We start from the raw sequence: 24529 nt of genomic DNA, 5'->3' as shown, positions 1-24529 counted from the left end.
TAGGCCTATATTGTGGTAGATAATACGTGAACGGACCCACTGAAGGTGTCAGGTCCCTAATCTAATGTGTTTGTCTTGCATGAATATTATATGTATATATAATATGTTTGTTGAATAATATGTTTGTTGATTGTGAGCTCTGACACACACTTAAAGTTGAATCACTGGGCACAGTTCCATTGTAGTTGGAGTCTCGTGTGGGGATTCTGGCCAAGTGGAAGTGCTCCATGTAATTGTCAAATCCCCCACTCTCCATGGCTCTTGCTGGGTCTCAGAGGGCTGTGGACTCATGTCGCATCACGTTAGTACATTAAACCCTCAACAGATCACTTTTCAGACCTGCAGAGGGAAAAATAATTTTCTTTTGCCCCAGGGAACAATCATGCCACTGGATGTCCTACACATCTTTGCACAGTTTTGGATACTGAAACATACTTTTGACATTGCCAGAAAGGCCTGATAATTAGCAGAATCATCCACTGAGATAAGACACAATGCTCAGCACAGGATAGGTTACAGTAGGTAGAGTATTCTAACTAAAACTTAACTGACAGAGGGTGCTAATGCTATTTTCATGTAGTTGCACTGTAATATTAGAGACACCTGGGATGCTGTTTGTGACGTAGAATGCATTTACATGAGTACATGCTGCGTTTTCACACAACACCCTTTCATCAGTTCGAACTAACACCAACACTCGTCAGCAGCTTCATGTGCTAGTTCGTTGCAAGCGCACGCGTAATCTCATACCTACATCATCAGCACTTACTAAAGCCAATGCAGTGGACTGGGCCATGAAGAACCTACCATGACTCGCGCAGAAACACGTCACTCCCACCTACGCTACCTTCACGTGACATCTACACCTATGCTGGTCTTCCAGATGTAGTCAAAAAAGGTCCTGTAAAGTTCTCAAGTGCTGCCCTGGTTTAGGATTGAATCCCAGCTGAGCCATGTACTCTTTCTTCAGCGGCCATCCTTACCTCAATAAGATGGCACTGTTCCTACCTACCAGTGATTTGTAACTCTGCATGGTCACAATGGTGGGAGTCAAGAGCCCTGCAGGAGACGTGTAAAGCATCTGTTCTGCTGCTGCTAGGCAAGAGTAAAATAAACATACTGCTGCCCAGAAAACACAGAAAGAAGAAGTTATAGACATAACCTTCGGATAGATTTTTATCTGAACATAGACTGCAGTGAGAGATAAATCAGCAGAGACTGTATGCCAGCCATGTTGTGCCATCTAGACAGCTGTTATTCAAAATTCATTGTTCAACATCGCTGTCTCTTTTCCTTCAATCTAATTTTGAATACTATATCCAACAGAAAGAGAAAGATGGGGGGAGTGTGTGTGTGGTGCGTGTGTGAGAAAGAGTGATAGTAGGAAAAAGAGAAGCAATTCCGACTCAGACAGATGAAGTCGGCCTTCCCTTTGTCACAGATACAGCAGGCGGTTACAGACACACATTGATTTTTTGGTCAGACTGGGTCATAAAACACACAGATGTGGTGAACACATACTTTGACTAAAAACAACCTACAATGCTCACTTCTTTTGAGATATGCAACAGTAACGCACACACCCTCAAAAACAAACACACACGTTTTATTATAGATGTTTTATATTATAGATATCCCATTTCTGAACAATTTAATATTAAGAAAACATAACAGAAACACTAGAATGGTTACAAGTTAGATATTCATTGTACCATTAACCACTTCAGTTTCATTGTGAAAGATTACAAAATACATTGTGTGCACAATTAGGAAAGACAGTATTTTGACTATATCAGAATTTTATGCATAATTTTCAACTCTAAGCTGTATAAACTTGAATGCTTATTGCATTTAAGCATATCAAGTATTTGTGTAATGAGGGAGGGTGTGGCCTAAGGAGATCACACCCTGTATCAAGGTGTCCAGAATTATTAGGCAACTTCTATTCCTCAAGCAAAATGGGACAAAAAAGAGATTTAACTGACTCTGATAAGTCAAAAATGGTAAAAGGTCTTTCAGAGGGATGCAGCACTCTTAATACTGCTAGGCTATTGGTGTGTGATCACAGAACCATCAAATGTTTTGTTGCAAATAGTCAACAGAGTCGCAAGAAACGTGTTGAGAAAAAAAAGACGCCAATTAACTACCAAAGATTTGAGAAGAATCAGCCTGAAGCGAACAGGAATCCGTTATCCTCCAGTGCTGTCATATTCCAGAACTGCAACCTACCTGGAATGCCCAGGAGTACAAGGTGTTCAGTACTCAGAGACATGGCCAAGGTATGGAAGGCTGAAACCAGGCCAACACTGAACAAGACACATAAGATGAAATGTCAAGTCAGAGCCAAGAAATATCCAAAGAAAGATTTTATAGAAAGGTTTTATGGACTGATTAGATGAGAGTGACTCTTGACGGACCAGATGGATAGGCCCGTGGCTGGATCAGTAACAGGCACAGAGCTCCACTCAAATGCCAGCAAGGTGGAGGTGGGGTACTGCTATGAGCTGGTATTATTAAAGATGAGCTAGTCAGACCTTTTTGGTTTGAAGATGGACTCAAAATCAACTCCCAAACCCACTGCCAGTTTTAGAAGACACTTTCTTCAAATCGTGGTACAGGAAAAAGTCTGCATCTTTCAAGAAGACCATGATTTTTATGCAGGACAATGTTCAACTTGTGGGCCCTTCTTAAACGGGAGATTTACAGTGAAGGAAAACAGTCCAGCTCTGAACAGTGTCTGGGAGGCTGTGATGGCTGCTGCACAAAAGGATGATCATCAGCTGATTAAGAAACTGACGGACTCCATGAATGGAAGGTTTATGACTGTTATTGAAAAGAAAGATGTCTATATTGGTCACTGATTTTTATTTATTTATTTAAATGTCAGAAATGTTTATTTGTAAATTTTGAGTTGTTTATTATTCTCATTTTAACAGATGAAAATAAACAAGTGAGATGAGAAAATTTCAATTTTTCATTTAGTTACATAATAACTCTGCACACTAATAATAATTATGCACACATGGTTATTCTAAAAAAGCCAAAACCTCACTTTTATTTTCTTAAATATTCAGGTTTGAGGTTTATTAACATTTTGGATTGACTGAGAGCACTGTAGTTGTTCAATAATAAAATGAATCCTCAAAAATACAACAATTATTATACCTAATAATTGTGCACACAGTGTAGGTTAAATTTGCCAACACAATCCCAATGAGACAGATTTTACCCAGAATTCTGCTGTGCACTTTTGGGGATTTGGGAGGAAGACTTTGCTTGGTCTCTTGTGAAACCTGCTCTCATCCTAAAAATAGTGGCATAGACTGGCCCCTCTGTTCTTCTGTTTCTGTCTCTGCCTCACCTTGCTTGTACACTCGCGCGCACACACACACACATACACACACGCACCCACGCATGCACGCTGAACACCTCTGGTATTTTGTCTGTACAATCTAATGAGACTTGTTTCTGTTTATGTGGATTTATGCACATCCTTTTTAACAGGAACTGAGTAAATCTAAACTATTTACTCCAATCAATCCTTTCATAACAATCACTAAGGGCAGCCCCACCCCCCAGCTTCGAAATGTGGACACATGCACCCATACCTGCAGGAAACCACCGCTGTGTGTATCCTGAAACCATTTTGTCTGAAACTATTCTAAACGGACAAAAACCCAAGAACTGGCTAAGGTGCTGCTAGTAGCAAGGAATTAGAAATGAGGACAGACTGTGTTATAGGATTAATGGCATTTGAGGAAGAAGGGGAAAGGTGGAATTATGTCAGTTCTGCATAGTATTTCAAATTACATTTTTAATAAGTGCATTCATACATTTTTAGTCTGATGTACTAAAGTCACCTACACCATTAATGTCAAGCAGTGGCTTTAATGTTGGGAGTCTATAATGCATGAAAGCACCAGAAAACCTGAACATGCCTCATTTTAATAGCTCCAAATACCACATTAAAAACAATACCTATGATATACGAAAGCACATTTAAGGAGCCCTAGTTATTATTAGGGGTTCTTTCTACTCAATCAATCAAATCAATAGATTTCTGTAAAGATGTGCTGCAGGAATGCATCTTAGGCCCTGTTATTCTGAATTTCCAATGAAATGCATTTGTAACAGAATGGGAACCCTTGGCCATATTCATGTTGGCTAGAATAAGAACTCTACGACTGCGGTGTACCTGCTTAAGAGTGTAAATATCCTATGTAACATTCTTTGTATACTTGATATGTTAATGGTGTGAACTAGGCTAACTGCTGAAGACACATTTCAGGACCACATATTCACCGCGTACCACATTTCAGGACCACATATTCACCGCGTACCACATTTCAGGACCACATATTCACCGCGTACCACATTTCAGGACCACATATTCACGGCGTGCCACATTTCAGGACCACATATTCACCGCATACCACATTTCAGGACCACATATTCACCGCGTACCACATTTCAGGACCACATATTCACCGCGTACCACATTTCAGGACCACATATTCACCGCGTACCACATTTCATGACCACATATTCACCGCGTACCACATTTCAGGACCACATATTCACCGCGTACCACATTTCAGGACCACATATTCACCGCGTACCACATTTCAGGACCACATATTCACCGCGTACCACATTTCAGGACCACATATTCACCGCGTACCACATTTCAGGACCACATATTCACGGCGTGCCACATTTCAGGACCACATATTCACCGCATACCACATTTCAGGACCACATATTCACCGCGTACCACATTTCAGGACCACATATTCACCGCATACCACATTTCAGGACCACATATTCACCGCGTACCACATTTCAGGACCATGCATTCTATTATAACCAGATCAGCTGCATGTCTTATTCTTCTGCTCTTTGCAGAAGCTTCTCACTGAGGCAAGAGGAGACTAAAGGTAGTTGCTCTGTTCAATGTGCCCGTGCATGAAGTGCATAGCTCGGAGCTTGCGTTTCTTCTGCTCTGAGATTTATGCTGCGAGTTGACAGGCTGTTCTACAACCCCTACCCCCCCCACCCCCACCCACCGTCAAGATCACATGGGTCAACACTCTATTCCCCACTCCCCCAATTGCACATCACCCTGGGCCTACACACACACCCGCTGTCAGCTTTTGCAAGAAAGAGAGTGAGAGGTTAGCAGGGGAGCTCCGTAAACACACCCCAATGGGCAGAGCAACTCATGAGGCAAAAAGAGAAGAAGATAAAGAACTAAGGGCTTTCACAGGGGTGGCACATCCTCTAAGGGGCGGACATTTTCGGAGGGGCAGGTCTCTTGCACTCTGGTACTCATTCTGAAATATATCATTACAAGGTGTAATGGAAAATTTATAGTCAATCAACCTCTCGAACAGATTGTGCAGTAAGTTAAGATGTAACAGGCATTTCCTTTTGTCTCTCTGACCCTGACCTTGGCCACTATCTGAGACCACCCAGCTTTTGATGCTTTGGTTGGGCAGATAGGTGCAGCAGGACAAAACAACTCCTAGCAGGGAGTTGCTCCTTTTTCTCTCCTGCTTTGGATGAACAGTGTAAAGTTTGCTTGCGTGTGTAACTGATACGCCCTCAGGCTGAGTCTTTGAATAAACTTTATTTTTCTTTTTAACCCTTTCCTCTGAGTCACTTCATAGCACAGCGACTGCTGCGATCATTACATTGTTTCTCTAACCTGTCCAGGAAGAGTTCCACCACAAAGGTTACATAATTGTCTGCGAACAAAACCTCAAAAAATGTGTAATCTGAGCATCTATAAAGCATCTGTCCTATGGACTACTTTATAGATTTGTTGTATTTAACAGAGCTAGTCTATGAGTCTATGAGAGCTGAACTCGCTAGCTGTGGTAACGCCCAGCATGGTGAGCAGTCTCAAGTGGAAAATGTGTGCTTGCGCTTACCAATTTCCATCCCATCGTGAAACTCATGCTGATTACACACACCAGGCAAACAGTACACAGCGGACAAAGAACCCCAGGATGAAAGCTCTCTACATCACACACACACACACACACACACACACACACACACACACACACACACAGAGGGAGAAAATGCTCCATGCCATTTCAGTTCCACAAACACCATCTGCATCTGATACTGACCATTCTGTTTTAGGCGTTAGCCTCTATTTTGGGCAATAATTATTCAGTACAAAGACAAAGTTGATACTACACTCTACTCTGGTATGATCCAACACAGCACTTCAGTGGTAATATTTCAGCATCAGACTGTGCACTGGTGGCACTGAGAGGCTGTATGACACACGGTGAGCCAGACCAGTGATCGGCTGATTGATAGGTGTTCTCTGAAGTCGGGAAAAGCCTAGCTTGGATGAAGTGAAGGTAAAATAACCTTTTTGAAGTCTTTTTGAAGGAAGGTCTTGGAGGACCATGTGAGCAAGTGAAAGAGGATTTGGGTTGTGGGGTGGTGGAGGTGAAGAAAGGACAATTTCTGAAGACATGATTTTCTCACACGCGCACACCCCACCCACACACACATACGCACACACACCAGCCACCCACCCACCCACTCACAGCTCATACGGTATGTGTGTTACTGTCTCACCTCCAATGCAGTGCAGTGATGCTGAATTGTTCTTGTGTCACATCACCTACAGTGAAATAATGCAGATAGCTCATATAGAATGTTCAACCAACGTCATTTATTCTGCACTGTGATTACATGTAGATTGCAATAACTATGGAACAGGCCATTAGGATTCTAGGCACAGCCACACAGAGAAAATGTGTGACATTTGCATAACCAGCTCTCTTGTTCAGAGGGGATCTGGGGTCCTGGTATTGTGTGTATTTGTGCACATGTGCAAACGTGTATGTGTGTGTGTGTGCGTGTGTGTGTGTGTGTGTGTGTGAGAGAGAGAGAGAGAGAGAGAGAGAGAGAGAGAGAGAGAGAGAGAGACACTGCAGCTGTAACCTACCCACCTCTTAATGATGCAGACACAAAGCTGTCTTAAAGACATTCTGAAACGCTAATACCAATGACTTGTCTGGCCTCCACACCATGGAGCCTTAGCCGCGGGAGTCCCCAGGCCTGCAGTGATATGGCCAACATGACCGCAGACATTGTGCAATCGTTCACAATCTAACGAGTGCCCATGAATTTGTGTATTAACCCTCATATGTTGTCTTGCGGGTCAAAAATGACCCATTCTGACTTTTAATTGTGGAAAAAACACTCTAACCTTTTCTGCATGAATATTTCCGGAAATTATCATGCCTTTAGAAAAAGTAAAAAATGCTTTATAAAATATTTTTAAGAAAGCTTTACACGTTTAGGATACAAAGATTGTCTTTTTGATCCGGCAGTTATTAAATGATTTATAAGCCAACTGAACCATTGCTAAATTAATTATAACAACAAAAAAGAATATTATTTCAAATACATTTTCATACACACAGGGAGAGAAAGAGAAAATAACAAAGATAATTATACATGCTTCAAGAAAAAAACTTTCCCCCCAACTTCACACCTGACCCTGCTTCTTGTGGCAACACATTTTTCCCTTGAGAAACACATACCTTTTGTGCTTTTGAACTTGTAATGCCCACACACACAATATTGTGAGAAAAAAATGTCTCATACACTGCATCATACAATGTTTCAAAGTAAGAGCATTACTCATTGGGATAGCATCGCTTTCTCGCATGAAACGGGTAATAGGGGTGGTGGTCATATTCTATAAAAAGGCACCGCTCATGTAGGGACCCCAGTTTCTCTCTCTGCTGAAACCATGAGCACACGATACGATGTCCAACAGCTCCATGACCTGCTGACTTCAGAAGGTGTACAGGAGGAACAAAATCATAATGGAAGAGAAGAAGAAGAGATATCCGAAGAGGATGCTGAAGAATATATTCCTGATCATGATGATTCAGCTTTGTGTGAGGAAGAACTCCCTGAAGACCATTAAGCTGAGAGAGAGAGATTTTTGTCAAAGAACAGGACTGAATAGTCCTCATCACCCTTTGCCAATCAGGGCAGGCTGGCAGCACACAGTATAATGAAGATGACTCCAGGGAATACAAGATTAGCTATGTCCAATGCCAAGGACATTGCCTCAACCTTCTGTCCCTTTATTACACCAGCCATTGAAAATCATCCTTGAAATGACAAATACGCAGGGTTTCTGCAAGTATGGAAAAGACTGGAAGAAGATGGATGCCATCGACGTGCATGTCTGCATAGGTCTGCTAATCTTGGCTGGTGTACACATGTCCCGAGGGGAGGCCACATCCAGGCTTTGGGTTGCTGAGAGTGGAAGGGCCATTTTTCTTGCCACAATGCCTCTGAAGGTGTTTCACACTTTTTCTTTTCAAGAATTCTCAGATTTGACAACCATGACTTAAGACCTGCACGATTTGTCTGAGATAAACTTGCGGCAATCCAGGGTGTGTGGGGAAAGTGGGTGGCACATCTACCTTGTCTTTCCCATCTAGGGTCTGAAGTGACAGTGGATGAGCATTCATTCAGAGGTCATTTTTACATTTGTAATACATTTAATATTTAACTATTAGTTGTTGTTTTTTTTTTTGCTTGTGTTTTTGTTTTTTTACCGATGACACATGATATCTGTATTTGTTGTGACCCCGATTTTGAAATTAGTCTCTCTTTGTGTCTGTCAAAAGGTCGCTGGCCTTTGTGTCTGTCAGAAGGTCGCTGGCCTTTCAGGCAGTTCATGCCCAGCAAGCCAGCAAAGTATGTAATCAACATCTTGGCTGCCTGTGATGCACAATGCAGCTATACTTGGAAAATGCAAGTGTACACAGGGAAGCCAACAGCCTCGGATAAGAATCAAAGGAGGTGTGTTGTTCTTGATATGAATGAAGGGGCAACAATATTACGTGTGACAATTTGTTTAATGTCATGTGGACTTGGCCAGCAGCTACTGAAGACAAACAAGCCTAAACTCCCTGCTGCACTTACAACAAAGCAGAAAGACGTCTTTTCTCCCAAGATTGCTTTCACTCTCACTACCATGCTTGTTTCTTATTGCCCAAAGAGAAACTAAAACATGGCCCTAATGAGTCCGTTACACAAGGACGCTGAGATCAGCCATTGCGAAGACGGGAAGCCAGTTATTATCTTGGATTACAGCCAAAACAAAGGATGTGTAGGCAACCTGAACATATAATGGCAGAAGAAGGACTGCCTGCTGGCCACTGGTCATCTTTTATAACACCATCAACGTGTCTACTTAGAATGCATTCGATATCTGGAATGCGATCGACCCTACCTGCATGCCTGTTGAACTTAACAAGAGGAGGGAGTTAGTGTGGGATGAGGACTCATGTCAGGTAGTGTTGGGTATATTGCCAGCATTTGGTGTATGGCTAGCATCAAGTTTAGGATTAGCGCAGAGTGTAGAACTAGCGTCGGGTGTAGTGCTAGCACTGAGTGTAGTGCTAGTGTCAGTTGAAGGGCTAGGGTTGGGTATGGGGCTAGTGTAGGTCGTAGGGCTAGAGTCGAATGTAGGGCTAGTGTTGAGTGTGTGCGTGTGTGTGTATGTGTGTCCATGTCAGCAGGTGTGAATAATTGCACCAGCGTGTTTCCTGCATGTGTCTCTAGCAGAGGTCAAGCAGAAGGTTAAGTCGCTACTTTTGATTAATTAATGTCCATATGAGAGTGAGACCCTTTGTTTGTAAAATGTACTCTGAGTGTGTGTGAGCAGGTGTAAAGCTATTAAGGTGAACGTGTGTATTTGTGTGTGTGTGTGTGTGTGTGTGTGTGGTGGGGGGGTGTAAGGGAGTGACACAGCCGCTCTCTCTACGTTCAGCAATGAAAAGCTCATCCTATCTATACAGAGACAAAAACACGCAATATGCTTCATATCCGAGTCTAATATAATATAGTGGATACATCTTTTTGTCCTATAAAACCAGCATCTATGATAGCATTAATTTGCATATTTTTGCATATCATAAATGTGCACATAACGACACACTGATAAGCTATATAAAAAACACTTCATCCATCATCAACTCAGGAAGATGTCAGGCAAGAATATTACCAGTGTCTTTTTAGTAATTAAACACGCAAACAGCTCATAGCCAAAACAAGAGCTGTCATACCGCGTTACCAGCTGACTCTGGACCCATCAGGCACGAAACGGTGCTGACAGGCACTCCCTGGGAATCCCGGCAAGATCATATGGCTCTCCGGGCGTCACCATCCTGTGCACAAGAGGGAAGAGACGTGGCAGGCACTCGCTGTGTGCTAACAGTGTAGTGCGCTACGGGGGGCAGCAGTGGAATGCGGACCCAGCCCTCCCCATCCCAGAGCATGGTATGAGCCTATTACGAGCAGTGTAAAGGCTGCAAATATGAAGCAGAAATAAGTTTATTAAGAGCAGTGTAAAAACTGCAAATGTGCAGCAGAAATGAGTTTATTAAGAGCAGTGTAAAGATTGCAAATGTGTAGCAGAAATGGATCTGGGCAGTGGTTAGAACAAATGTTTATTTGCGCAATGTTAGTGTGTTCACTTGAGGTGTTTAATCATTCTAATGGTTTACGGATTTTATTAATTCTTCACTGCTATGGAACTCTACTGTTTGCCGATTAAGACAGCACTACAGAAAGCATTTAACCACTTAACTGGCTTCCAGTATAGAGTATCATAGTTGTTATTGAGGGCGCACAAAGAATCGGGGTGACTTTAAGTCTCTAATTCATCTTCCCCATGAAGAGTGCAATATGTACTCAGTGACACCCAGAGAAACAGGGCCCACTTTCATCAGTCATTATTTGACATGCTCTCATTGAATTGCCCGCCCTAGTTTCCCTAAAGGGGAATCTGTATCACCATCTTAAAGGCCATTACAATACTCCATTAGCTCAAGTGAAGTTCGTTAGACTTGTTCTTCGAGGGGCCATCTGGAATGTAGCCAGAGGGAGAGGCATGGGTTTGACAGCAATGTTTCATCTTTTGTGTGATTACACTTTCTGGCCAAGAATAGCTAAAGTATTATATGAATTTGCAAGACCTACTGAACAGCTATTGTTCAGGCACACTGCACTAGTAAACTTAAGTCCCAATTAACTTGCATGCAAAGTAAAATGCCACTAAACCACATTTAAACTCTTCTGTAGATCTTTTTATCCTTTCATATAACTTTGCCGATTAAAATGCATCTTTTTCTTTTTTTTATTTGATTCCATTTATTGTATTCAAGAACAATAATAAGAAAAAAATGTATCCTCTTAGATCAGTCTATCGGTTCTAAGCTCTTTCCTTTTTAACTGTTATGCTAAATTGTCAAAGTTGTATTTGGGCTCTGCATTGAATTAACCAGTTCAAATTGCACACTGATTAATTCTGTAGAATCCCCTGTGCATTATAATTATCTGCACTTTCAGGGTGTGAACCACTCTGAACCACTGCACTGTCAGTGAAGATGATTCTGTAGTGCTTTGTTTACTAGTATGATAAAGACCTTTTAAAAAATAGATCCAAGATATCATTACAGTGCATGCTGTTAACCCACTATAATGATATTGGGTCTTTTGGGGAACATTTATGCCAGCATACAGCATGGAGCTGTATGTCGAGACATTCTGTGTACCTGAAATAAACACACAGGAATGCTGCTGCCATTTACTCATGTAATCATTAGTGTGATTATCAGGAAGAACAATCAGTATTCAAGAACACACACACACACACCCACCCACAAGCAGGAACATAGGGACAGCTCCCAAAACACCAGTCCAGGGAGAAGGATCAACACCAAATGAGTGGGGATCTTTGCAGCACTGGCTGATTTTCTCAACTCTGCATGCGTATGAGGATTAAGGGTGTTCACTCACCAAGCATTAGGAGACAACAGTAGTTTGAGCAGAATTACAAATCCTCCCCGTAACAAGGCAGTCCACGACAAATGGGCTCAATGAGGTGCACAATGTGCACTGTGTTGAAGGGAATTAACTGGACAAAAGCTGAAGTCAACAGATCCTTGCAGGAAGTTTGTGATGTGTTTTCTAGTAGATCAGTGACCTGCGACTACTGAGTGCTATTGCTTAGTTACAGGTACTCACAAACAGAAATGACTACTAATGTAGGATCGGTACGGCTTGGTATGCTCTCTCTCTCTCTCTCTCTCTCTCTCTCTCTCTCTCTCTCTCTCTCTCTCTCTCTCTCTCTCTCTCTCTCTCTCTCTCTCTCTCTCTCTCTCTCTCTCTCTCTCTCTCTCTCTCTCTCTCTCTCTCTCTCTCTCTCTCTCTCTCTCTCTGTCTATCTGTGTGCACCTGCCTGCCAGTGGGGAGATAAGAGGTTTTATGTTGTGTCTGTCTGTCTTCAAGCCATGCTTATGGGATTAATTAGCCACATCCCTGGCTAATAAACCGGCACCCTGACGCAGCTGTGTCTAATAGAGTTTAAGCAGGCCGTACTGAAGCATTGAGCCGCACACCTCACGCAGGGGAGAGACAATTGTGCAAAGTTTCATCTAAATCCTTTACCTCCAGCCACAGAACTATCAACGGTAGGCAATTGGGTTAAGGAACCCTATCTTCAGGCTATGAAGACTACCCATTTCCTTTGCTCTTAGAATGGGTCTGTTACTATTACAGAAATACTTTAATTCTAAAATGTTGTTAATGATAGGGTAAAGCTAATCGGGGCTGATTTGCACCATATGAACAAATCATTTTAGTTCTCAAATTCACTCGTAGCTGTGACAGTGTTTTCAGGAGAAGTACGCAAGCTTGGATACTTGGTAGAAGGATCTCAGAGGAGTGCTGGCAAGTGTCACATTGTTAAGGAGTGGAAAAGGCATATGGGTACTATGTAGAGATATGCTGTTTAGTTTTCAATGCTGCTTATATAGACAGCTAGCAAAAAAGTACCATAGTGTTAAAGTTAAAATGGGTTTATTGGTGAGGTGAGATAACTCAGTGACTCAAAAAGGAAGACGCTTATTTCAAAAGAACGGCTACATGGATTCATGTGCAATATTGTCTGTATGTGAAAATCTCTCAAGTAGTTTTTATTTTCACAAAATCCCCAAGGATGATGGACAAGAACTGGTATACCAACATGGACGAGGTTGTTTTCTCCATTAAGATCTGTATGTGACAGATGGTGGGTACAGCTCCATCCGATTAGAACAGCATGGCTGGAGTTGGCCAGGTTTCAATCTCAGTCCTCAAGTGATGGGCAAGGCATTCAGATTCTGGTCTGACGGACATCCAAAACACTATTTCACGAAAGAGATGTCATGTGTCTGCTGTATGGCTGAGGGGTGAGTGGCAGACTGATGGCTTTGGAGGGACCCAGAACAGTCTCCCATACATACTCAGCTGATCAAATCATCCACAGGGTCAGGGGTCAACCCGTAGCTCAATGTGGGCAGACAAAGTGTCATTAGTGTATAAATGGAATTGTCTTATTGCTATATGTAAATATTACTGCATGGTCTCATCTGGCTATAACTGAAGCCAAATAATGCAGAAATCACATATTGAAGGTCTACTGAAATAAATCTACTGCTCTGTGTAATTCATGGCAAGATTCACCCACACATTTTATCCTTCTTTTCATCGCCTTCATACAGTACTACAGAGGGCAGTAGACAGTGTTGACCCTAGCTTATATCTAGCACCACCAGCATGCTAGGCTCAGCACAGCCACACATTTGAAGACATCAATATCAGCATAAACTCTCTGTAGATTTGATCATCTTCTTCTTTTATGTGTATTTCATCTGGAAACAGAGGGATCCAGATAACATTCAGAAAGACAAATGCTCCTTTGCTAGGCTAAGACAGCCAGGCCCGTGTAGGCAGGGGCGGATTTGGCATTTCTGGGCCTCCAAGCAAAGTCATGTCTGGGGACTCTAATCAAAGACATTATTTTTTACAGCAAAATACAATCTTTACCTGTCTTCTTACTGCAGTCAGAACTGAACCATCCTAGTTTCTTTTCCTTAATTTGCTTTTTATTATGGGCGCCGCTGGAATACAAGCGTTTCATGGTTGTGTTCAAGGGTTCTGATTAGCTAGCTAGTGTTTTATGGTATCTCTTTGATGTCGAACAATTAAATAATGAATGCGTTTGGTCAGATTTTTTTTGTTTTTTTCCGCCAACTGCTTGTAGCCACCACTGCATGTAGGGATGTTTGTACCAAAACTATAATTAAGTAGTGTAAGTGGCACAGGTTTTAGAAGAGAGGGGAAAACGGGAAAGAGACTGCTATCGCTAGACGATGAGAGTGTACATTAATTATCATGCTGGAAACAAAGGCTTTATTAAATTCAATTAAGATGCATAAATTAAGATTAAATTACAAAGTTATCATGCATACATTTGCATCTGATTCAAGAATGACATTTTTACAAATTTTAAAAAGCTTTTAACTAGTTTTATTTTTAATTACAACTGCTTTAATGCATGGGACAAAATATTCTGAATTAGTCAGTAAAATAGCCATTGAAGCAGGGCCTTGGGTGCCATGAGCCACTGCTGGAAAAAGACTAGTTCCAGACAGGAAAGGAAAGATGGAATTTATTTTCCCTCTGAGGAAAGATAGTCATCCATAAGTGATAAATATGATCACAGAAAGAAAATCCATTAATCCCTGGGAAGGAGCACACGCACTGGGTCAAACATATAACGTACATAATTTAAGGATGTACAAATGGATATCCGTAACACAGGGTACAGAACTGTGCTGAACAAATCATCATTTTGAGTTTTTTATTGGGCTTCTGCAGGCCAAAGAGTCAAACCTTCTAAAAGGAGGTAAGGAATGGTGTGCTCTGTGCTGAGCAGAGAGAGAGAGAGAGAGAGAGAGAGAGAGATGGAGCAGGGGTTGCTCGAGAAGGCTGAAGAGCTGAAGTGTAGAAGGAGGGATTGAAGGATGACATCTCCCCTGCCAGGGGAAACAATGACAGTGGACTGCCTGGAGTGTCCTTCAGTTCCATACAGATAAAGTGATGAGCTTGTGCTCTCTCCTTCTCTCTCTCACCTTGGCTCTAAATGAGCCTCTCAGTAACGAGGAGCAGATAATGGAAATAATGGCCAATGAATCCACACGGTGTGCAGGAAATGAGAGGATGGAGGGGTACCAAGGGAGAGGAGGATGATGAAGGAGAGATAAGAATAAAGGTGAATAGAAAAGCAAAGGAGAGTGGGAGAAACGGGACGACGCGATCACTGCTAAAGGCAAACGAGAAGTCTGGGAAAAGGATGTCGGCTGCTTCCAGTTCTTCCAAATCACTGGAAACTACTCCAGTGTGTGTATGTGTGTGTGTGTGTGTGTGTGTGTGTGTGTGCAGCAACGTGGTCTGCAGGCCCACAGGCTCAGTCATCATCAGCACTGGGAGCTTTCATTTGGCCTCTGCTACGCCCAGCCTGAGCTAATCAGAGGTGACAGTGCTGCCCCCAAGATGAATCTCAGAAAGGTGCTGGTGGAGGCTGGTCTGAGGCTGGGGGTGGGGGTGGGCGGCTGTGCTGCAGGGTGATGTCAAGGCTACTCTAGCTCCTGGTAGAAGGGGGAAAAAAGTCTGAAAACCTGAAATAAAAAGAGAACGATTTTGGCAGGTTCCGGGGGCTCTTTATTATATATTATATTTATCTTTTCTAGGTTTTAATATTGTAGTGGTTTACTGCCAAAAAAGGAAATCCAGGATTTTCAGGGGATAAAAAAGGAGAGCAGGGAATCTTAAAGTGGCTTGGGATTTAGGATATTTTTCCATGAAGGAGGGGAGTGGTGGAGCGAGATTGAGCGAGAGAGAGCAGGAGAGAGAGGTCGCATCTTGTCTCCAGGCTGCCTGAATCTGGTGCTCTACACAGGGGTTCTAAAGGGTTCAAAAGCACTTTGACAGGAGGAAGTAGAGTCAAGGAGTCAGAACAAAACAACCCTGAACTCTCTGCAGGACCCTGCACACCCCCACTCAGTCCCAATGGGAACATTTATTTCAAGTTTTAGTCGGGAGAGAGAAGAAAACTAAGAGAGAGAGAGAGAGAGAGAGAGAGAGAGAGAGAGAGAGAGAGAGAGATACAGTGAGAGAGGAATTGCAGCTGTGAGGTTATTAGCGGGTCAGTCATGGCCTGCAGTATGGAAAGATCAAGCTTTCCAAAATGCATTAATTATGTGAATGAACTTTATGGATGTATGACAATGTGTTATAATGTTATTCTGATGCGTTATATTGGGTCATGAGCAGTGGCAATTGTGTGGTCACCGCTGATCTTTATCAGCCCAGTCTGTGTGAGGTTGCCGACTCCAAGAGCTTGCCCCCACACAGCAGCGAGCACAGCACACACACTTATGCACACAGTCCACCACAGATAAGGTCAGAGATGAGAGATGAGGCCGATCCATACTGCTGATAGATCGCATCTGGTCTGCAATGGTCTTTCACGGCAAATGACTTCAAAAGTTTCATGGCAGATTTTAGATTGCTTGGTTGTTATATTTATGAATGTGTCAGGCTGTGCAATAGTAGATACAAAGTCAGTTTAGAATAACAGACCTAGAAATTAAATATGTTTAATGTGTGCTGTGAAGGTAATAATTAAACATCTTGATGGGCAGAATCTGGTGGTGTAATCCACCATTCACATGAATAAACTGTTTTACCGTGTTGAAAAGGAACACAGTTTAAACTCAGTGCCGTTCTCCAAAATGGGTGGGTAAAATCAGCCTTTTAAAATGGAGATTTTTCTTCTACTATAATTTGGGGAAACATGCATTATGAACATCCAGAGTTAGTTTTATCAAGCCTTATCAAACAGAAGATGCAGGAACTCCCAAAGCCTTCTCTTTTGATAAACAGGCATGAATAATTAAATGCAGTGAGATGTTAAATAAAGCAGGGCTTTGAGTAAATACCGAACCGATCTCTTCACCCCACTAGAGAGTGCGCTGTAAATCCTGGCAAACATTATTTAACTAACTATAGGCCTTTCGATCCAAATAAAACCATTGGCATTCACTCTCTCTCTCTCTCTCTCTCTCTCTCTCTCTCACACACACACACACACACACACACAGATTGAAGAGGCTGTAAACAACATGCACCAGAATAAATTGCATTCTCAATCTATGACCCAAAAGAAAAGTCTCAATAGAGTCATACATGACAGCGACGGCAGCAGTGAGCGTGTGTGGGTGGAGCAGGCGGCGTGCGTTTGAAAGGAGCCGTCCCGCTTCGCCTGGGACGCACTGTTCTTTTATCATTGATCTGAATCATGTGCTCAGCTGTGCATCAAATCTCTCCCTCTCTCTCTCAGCTTTATGGTATACTGGCCTCCTTTTAACGGGTTTCAAGAAGCCATTGACTTCAAGAAAGTGGCCCGAGAGTGTCAACATTTATATATTTTAACATTAGACTCAATGACCATGTGAACAAATGAAGAACCAGGCATACAGTTGGAGGTGATGTTATGTACATATGACAACAACATATGGACACGCTCCTCTGGACTATTCTGTCTGTTGGCCTTCCTCTGCAGTCTCACAGAGCAGCTCACAGACATTCCGAATCCCTCTATCCCCCCAACTTTCCCACCCACCACCCACCCCAGAGCCCCTTCTGTCACCCAAACATCCACCTCTGATTCCAAATCCTGGCTCCACCTTCACTAGTGGCTCATGATAAATAATTCAGCATTTTCCTGCACTGGAAGTATAATAGTGAAATTCGCTGCTGACATCATCCATACTACTTTAAAACAGGAGCTGTCACTTCTCACTCTAGAATCCCTTCCGTCTCTCTCTCCCTCTCTCCCTCACTCTCTCTCTCCCTCTCTCCCTCACTCTCTCTCTCTCGCTCAATGCCGCCTGTGCTCTCAGTCATTTTTCCTGCGTGTGGGTGGGGATGGGTGGTGCAGCGTCTGAGTAGAGGTGACAGGTTAACAGGAGAAAGCAAATGCATGGGTCTTTAGAAGTTTTGACTTGTAAGAGCTCCACACTGGTAGCATATATTTTTCATGATGTATTAGCATATTCAATTTGATAGTTCTCCTCATTAAAGGGGAGTAAAGTCCCAGTGTCTCTATTATACTGTTATACTATTATACTGTGCCTTACTGATCAGGGAGAGTAAAGGGGTTCAGAACACTTATGCCTGTGAGAGTTTGTGCATGTTCTATTACGTGTGTGTGTGTGTGTGTGTGTGTGTGTGTGTGTGTGTTGAGAAATTATTGTGTGCTTGGGTCGGTCGGGCTGTGTGTGGTCTTTAGCTGAAAAGCAGTTTATGTACCTGTGTACGTGTTTGTGTGCTTGAGCAAGCGAGAGGCGAACAGCCTATGCACCTGTGTGTGCGACAAAGTGTGTGTGTACGAAAAACAGAGGGAGACGAAGAGAGAAAGACAGTGATGCAGAACTAATACCTGAGGATCTGTTCTCTCACAACAGAATGAACAAGTCCAGCTGGCTCCCCCAACTCACTGCCACTCCCCCCCTCTCTCTCTCATCTATACCCTGCCATAAACTGAGCTGGTACAGACTGTAGCCTGTGGTCATTGCGTGACCCTCTTTGGCTGTGTTCAGCCACCCGGAGGTGAAGTCCTCATCTGGAGCTCCACGGTAACGCCACAGCAGGGGAAGAACAGCCACCCCCCCCCCCCCCCCCGTGCCTTCCTGATCAAATTCTGTCTTCACTTGCAGCCTGTCGTGTCACTGAGTGCATGAAATAAAAAGAGTGAAGATACACAGGAGCATGATGATGCAAGCAGAGATAAGTCAAGAGAGAGAGAAAGAGACAGTGAGGAAGAGGAAGGAGAGTGAGAAAGAGACGGTGAGGAAGAGACAGAAAATAGGCAAAAAATAAAAGCGTGCACTGTCACTTCTTACCCAATAGTGGGATTGAGAAAAAAGAGCTCAATGGCTATGGAGCACACAAAGATCAGGAGAAATGTAAGAAAATGTCTCCTTTGTAAACAGCAGGGTTCTGTCAGTAACTGTGCTGTGGTTCTGTCAGTAAGTGTGCTGTGGCTCTGTCAGTAACTGTGGTGTGGTTCTGTAAGTAACTGTGTTGTGGTTCTGTCTATAAATGTGCTCTGTCAGTAACTGTGGTATGGTGGAATGCACATAGTAAGAGTCACATAGTAAGCTTTTCAAACATACAACCCTCTTATTTATATATCTGCCAGTTAAACACTTGGCCTGGTCTGGTTTAAAAGGGCAAATGCAAGCATACACACACACACACACACACACACACACACACACACACCCACCCCACAATGCACCAACACACGCACTCACAAACATCACACACACAAAGACACAGGTACTCATACACATGCAAACACCCAGGAATCCATGCACAAACATGCACCCACACACAAACAAGCATGCACCACACACACACACACACACATGAACTCATACACAGTACTTGTGTGTTAATTCAATATTGTTAGGTTGTAAGATGTATTAATGATGGCCCGTGTTTCCCCAGGGCAAGAAAGGTGCCTCATCTTTTAATTGTCTGCAATAACTGATATTTTATATCTAACCCACCTAAACTACACCTAACTCCAAACTTAACCTCAGCAACAATTTTGCATTTTAAACAAATGTATCTGAAACATGTAGCTTTAGCTAAAAGCATTTTGGTGATGGTCCCGGATGTTGTCTGGCTTTCCAAGATATTTAGGATGTTTTTGAAAGCAAACACAGGGCATGGTGCTCTGCAGAACACGATAACAAAAGCTGAGGTCAGGTGCACAACATTTCAGCTACAGAGTCAATACCGTGCGAGTAAATGGATTCATCGCTGTGCCGCTCACATGCAGCTAACCTGGCAGTGTCCTGCAGGATTGCCGTTCGCTCCCACGCCGTCAGAAGTCAGGGCCACAGGCCCGTGCAGCTCAAAGTGGCTCAGCTCTTTCTGAAGGGGCATTAAAAATGTAATCAACTGAATAAATCTTGCAGACGGAAACCCCAGGATCCAACTCCTTCCATGTCCACAATGTCTGTAATTTCCCTTCGTATTGATCACATGCCTTCCACAGGCCATCTGCCTCTTTAATTAGTTAATGATTAATCAGGATGCATTATTGATAAAGGGCCGCTTGAAAGTTTGAGACTGATGCCTGATGTAGCCAGAGACCCATCTGGCTGTGTGTTTTTTTAAACAGTAACAATAAGCTAATATTAAAAACCCCCACTAAAACACAGCTTTATCATAATGAAAACTGCTGAAACCATACGACAGAATGCCATAGAACAGTATACCACATGACAGAGGAGCTAGTCTACCCCTGCGCCCCTCTGACTTTGAATCTGAGCACAATGTCAGTCTTTCTTCCAGGGGCTGGTAAGTACAGACACTAACTCCATGTTTTCCACACGGCTTTGAACCCCAGCACTGGCAGAGGGGTGGGGGTGGAGTGGGGTGGGGTGGGGTAGTACACTCCATGGAAACGGGGGAGGGGGGGTGGACTCTGCCACTGTATGAAGGGCTGACCTTGACGTGTCTTGCCTGTGCAGTCCGCAGGTCTCGCGCTGGGTGCGAGCGCTCAGACAACGCGGCGGTGCTGCGTAGCGATGCGGGGGGGGGGGCGCTCGCGGATTAGCGCTGTTAGCTTCATCTTGCGCGCCTTTGAAAGAGCGGGTGCGCGAATGATTAATGAAACGGAAGATAAGGGTAGACACGGCAGAGCTTTTCGGTCGTACGATGATCCTCTTACGCTCCTGCTTTAAGGTCGCTGACGCAAGGAGGCGTTGCGGTTAGCGCAGTGAGAGAACTCACACATAAATGGGCTATAAAAATAAAAGTGCTTCCTAATCAAGGTTGCCTACTCTCACCTGCCTCCATCCTTAAAGGAGAACAAAGGTATGCACAGATCCTGGGCTGGACAGGGGGAGCAAGCCAGACAACTTTCAGTGCCCTTCTTCCACACTCTAACCGGAGTGGCCAAATCGGCATGTAGGACATCAGTGTAAGTGTACGCTCTCTGCCAATATTTAATGGTTACAGTCGCTTTTGTGCTGTTAACCCACGCTCATCCCAAACCTTTTTCCTCTTCATGTCCAACTAGCCTCCGGGCCAAACACTGAATGACTGTGCAGAAAATTGATTTTTGCATTACTTAGAATTGCCCCCACATCCCTTCTCTCTTTCACACTAACACCTACTCAAGCTGAGAGGAGATAATAGGTAACAAATGTGACATCTTTTGAAATTGACTGAATTAGTAATTTCTTCATATCAGACAGTCTAATATATATGACAGTGCTGCTGATCGGAATACTAATGACAGGAATTCAATCTAAAGCATAGAAGCTTCCTTGTTTCATTACGAACATTAGTTTTTCAGCAAGTCACTTAAAACTACCATCTGTTCAAAGTGCACAAGTCAACAATGGCAAGCAGACACACACACACACACACACACACACACACACACACACACAAAAACAACCTCTATAGTGTGAGGAAGCACATGCTCTATTGCACTCATATGAAATTGCTTGGCATTCTTATTTCATGCAAGTCGAGAAAGCTGCAAGTTTGTATAAAGTGCCGGTCAGCAGTCATGTGAGACTACGTGCCCAGAACCCCTCCACTGGCCGCAGGCAAGGTTAGAGGTGCGCTCATTAGACCCTGTGCCAAGTGGGTGGGGCCTCACCGAGTACACTGCTTTACCACTGTCACCACTGACAGCTCCCAGGACACACAGGATGTGCTACGTGATACCCTCAGGTGCCTCCCTTCCTGGGTGTCTGTAGGACTCCAGCCTGGGAAAGAAATCCAGTCTGAAATAATAATAATAATAATTATTATTATTATTATCTGGAATTGTTAGTACTCCAGACTGGACTTCTTCCAGACTGGAATCCTTCAGAAACAAATTATACAACTTTTGACCTTAGGCAACAATAATGCATAATATTTATAATTAACTCTCTGGTCTGGCTAATCTTCATGGTAAACAATGTATTTATTCTAATTTGCTGATTTTATTCATTATGGTCATGCCAGCAGGTGCTAATGATTTTGGCAGATCTCCATAATCAGCATGATTCCATGTTTTAATTACGCTTAGACATGCAACAAAATCTGTATCTAAGCAGTCAAGCAAAAGAGACAATGAATAAATCTACTGCAAGGTGAAACACGTGTTGCTCCCACAAATCCCTTTCTTGATGGAAATGACTTTGAGGTCTATTGGCTAATCCAGTGCTCTGCAGGTCTTCCTTTGAGGTATTTACTTTAACATAAGGCACATGTTAACCTCCAAACTATATAATGATTTCATGAGTAAGTCCATAATCATTCAGAATAATGAGCTCTTACAATGAGACCACGGCCATAATTGGAACATAATGTACTTTGAATGAAGTTATATTTATATATCGCCTTTCAAGGAACCCAAGGTTGCTTTACAGTTCACACGCAGCATTTCACATCCAGTCACACTAGTTGAAATAATGTTAAGGCATCTGCTTAAGCCATGCACTGTAAGGGCATCTGCACATTTTCACACTCAGTCTTATTACTAGAAGAGGCCAATTCAGTAAATTAAGTATCCGAGAGTACAACTGTCATAACATGGAGACTCGGATCATGAATAACTAGCCTAGCCCCTTAATACACAGATCCACAAATACATGAAGAGGCGAAAGCGGCCGTGATTGCTTTTACACTCCTGCCTGTCTCTGCCTGACCGGCTGTGATTCTTATGCTGCCAGTTCTCCTGTTGCCTGTTTAAAGCGCCTCATCGCCCAGGGCAACGCAGGAAAGCGCCTGTCAGGAGCGCTCTCGCTGATAATGGCACGGATGCGCGAGCGGGGGAGATAGCAGTAGCACAACACCCTTTGTATGTATGTGACCGAATATGGTTTTAACCTCGCGCCATGCGCGTCCTTGCAAAAGCCGCACGGAGGCGGGCATGCAACATTGGCAGGTACGCGTGTAAGTGTTTAGCCATCCATGGTGATCACTTAACAGACACGGGCATAGCAACACACATGCACACATAGAACACACACACATAAATTCAGAGGCTTTTCTGTTTTCTGGCGTTTACCCCGCTTCTCAGTTTTCCCATAACGATGCCATAAATGTAGGCAGAGTGAGCAGGAACATCTATTATGTCAGTGTTTCTCAAAACTCCAGGCGCAATATCCTCTAGTCTCACGACTGCTCCTCATACCAAAAATACTAGTTGTGGCCATCTAGAGTTATGAATACCTGTCAACTGAAAACGCACTAAATAGATACAACAGTTTTGTCGAAATAACACATAGTCAGTGGGACATGATTGTGATGAGGGCTTGTGCTGAAACAGAGATGCGGAAAGACGAGACGACCTACGACAGTGCAAACTCCTACGGGCACTTAACAGGAACACGGTCCAATCCAGAAAGATCTCCATGGACTTGGTGGTCTAAGGTGATCGATAAGGTCTGCAGCAGTATAGTGACCTCTCATCTGTTCGGCTATGCATTTGACCGTGAAAGGTGAGAGAGTGAGAACGAAAGAACTTTACTCACCTACGACTGAAGCGTGGCTTCTCTTCACTCATCATCCGCCCGCCTCCTCTGTCCATAAGTCAGACGACGGATTCGGCGATCGTCCTCAAGTCGAACTGTGTGTATACGCCAGTTAGCGTGTGTGTGTGCGCGCCTGTGTGCGTTGCAGTCACACTCTCCTCCTCCCACAGTCTATTAGCGGGTCGTTTTCCAGCGGTACAGACGCGTCTTTTCTCTTTTCTCTGTGTTTCAGTGTTCCAAAACATGGGCCCCTCTTCTCCACAGATAGACAGCCAGCATCTGACACTCTACCCTTGTTTAAAGGCAGTACAGTAGGCTAAAAGAGTGCTCTTTCTCTTTCTTTCGGTGTGAGTGTGTGTGTGTGTGTGTGTGTGTGAGTGTGTAAAGGGAGGCTGGGGGGTTCTGGAGCGCACCGCTGCTCTCCGGAGCAGCTTTGAGCTGTTGCTGCTGCCGCCGTCTCTCCGCCGCTCTTGCAGTGTGGATTTACCGCTCGCCCTGGCGACACAGAGGGATTGTGGTACAAGTGCAGATGCGAATCAAATACGCAGAATCGGTAAGGGATAATCAGAAGAAAATAACTTAAGATTGTTGCCAATGGATTCTAGGGAGTGGGTGATAATTGGTATCACTGATCTGACATTAAAATGGTTTGGACACGAGCTTTGTGCCCACCAGTGTCAGGGTGAGATAAATCAATAGTGTAATGCTACAGCTCAAACATCAGTGTCTCATTAACCTCTGCCAGTAAGGCTCAGGTTCCTGCTCCTCCGAAATACGGAACCTCTGTCTTGCTCTCTACAACCTTTGGGCAGGTCCAAACACAAATATCTAGAGGGACAGAATCCCTAACAAAGAGCACCTAAAGTAGCTCTCTGGTATGGACACTCTTCTTTCTACCCTCCATGCCTGTCTGCAGGAGGTCCCTCCCATTGCCCCCATTGAGTCTGAAACAAAGACATCATGTAATTGCTGTGGAGGGTCCTGAGGTCACAGCACATCATTTTTAAATGAATTTAGAACACTTG

The 24529-nt window shown here is 43.5% G+C and overlaps 1 protein-coding gene across 3 annotated transcripts in view; it reads right to left on the bottom strand.

Moving 5' to 3' along the window:
- LOC113584695 (leucine-rich repeat and immunoglobulin-like domain-containing nogo receptor-interacting protein 3) overlaps window positions 1-24015 on the bottom strand; it is a 34621-nt gene extending 10606 nt beyond the window's left edge. The window contains exons 1-2 of one of the 3 annotated variants that reach the window (XM_027021769.2): window positions 23505-24015; window positions 19804-19893 (exon numbers count right to left, since the gene is read on the bottom strand). The gene's annotated coding sequence lies outside the window, so the exon portion shown is untranslated. Of the gene's footprint in view, window positions 1-10124; window positions 10227-19803; window positions 19894-23504 lie in introns of all 3 variants that reach the window. The other 2 variants (XM_027021770.2, XM_027021768.2) reach the window with 2 other exon arrangements.
- Between the last annotated feature and the right edge of the window lie 514 nt (window positions 24016-24529).

Source organism: Electrophorus electricus, chromosome 7 (genome assembly GCF_013358815.1).
Source record: "Electrophorus electricus isolate fEleEle1 chromosome 7, fEleEle1.pri, whole genome shotgun sequence".
Lineage (NCBI taxonomy): Eukaryota > Metazoa > Chordata > Actinopteri > Gymnotiformes > Gymnotidae > Electrophorus > Electrophorus electricus.
Note: the sequence above shows the minus strand (reverse complement) of the source record. Positions and strands in the feature narration are given on the sequence as shown.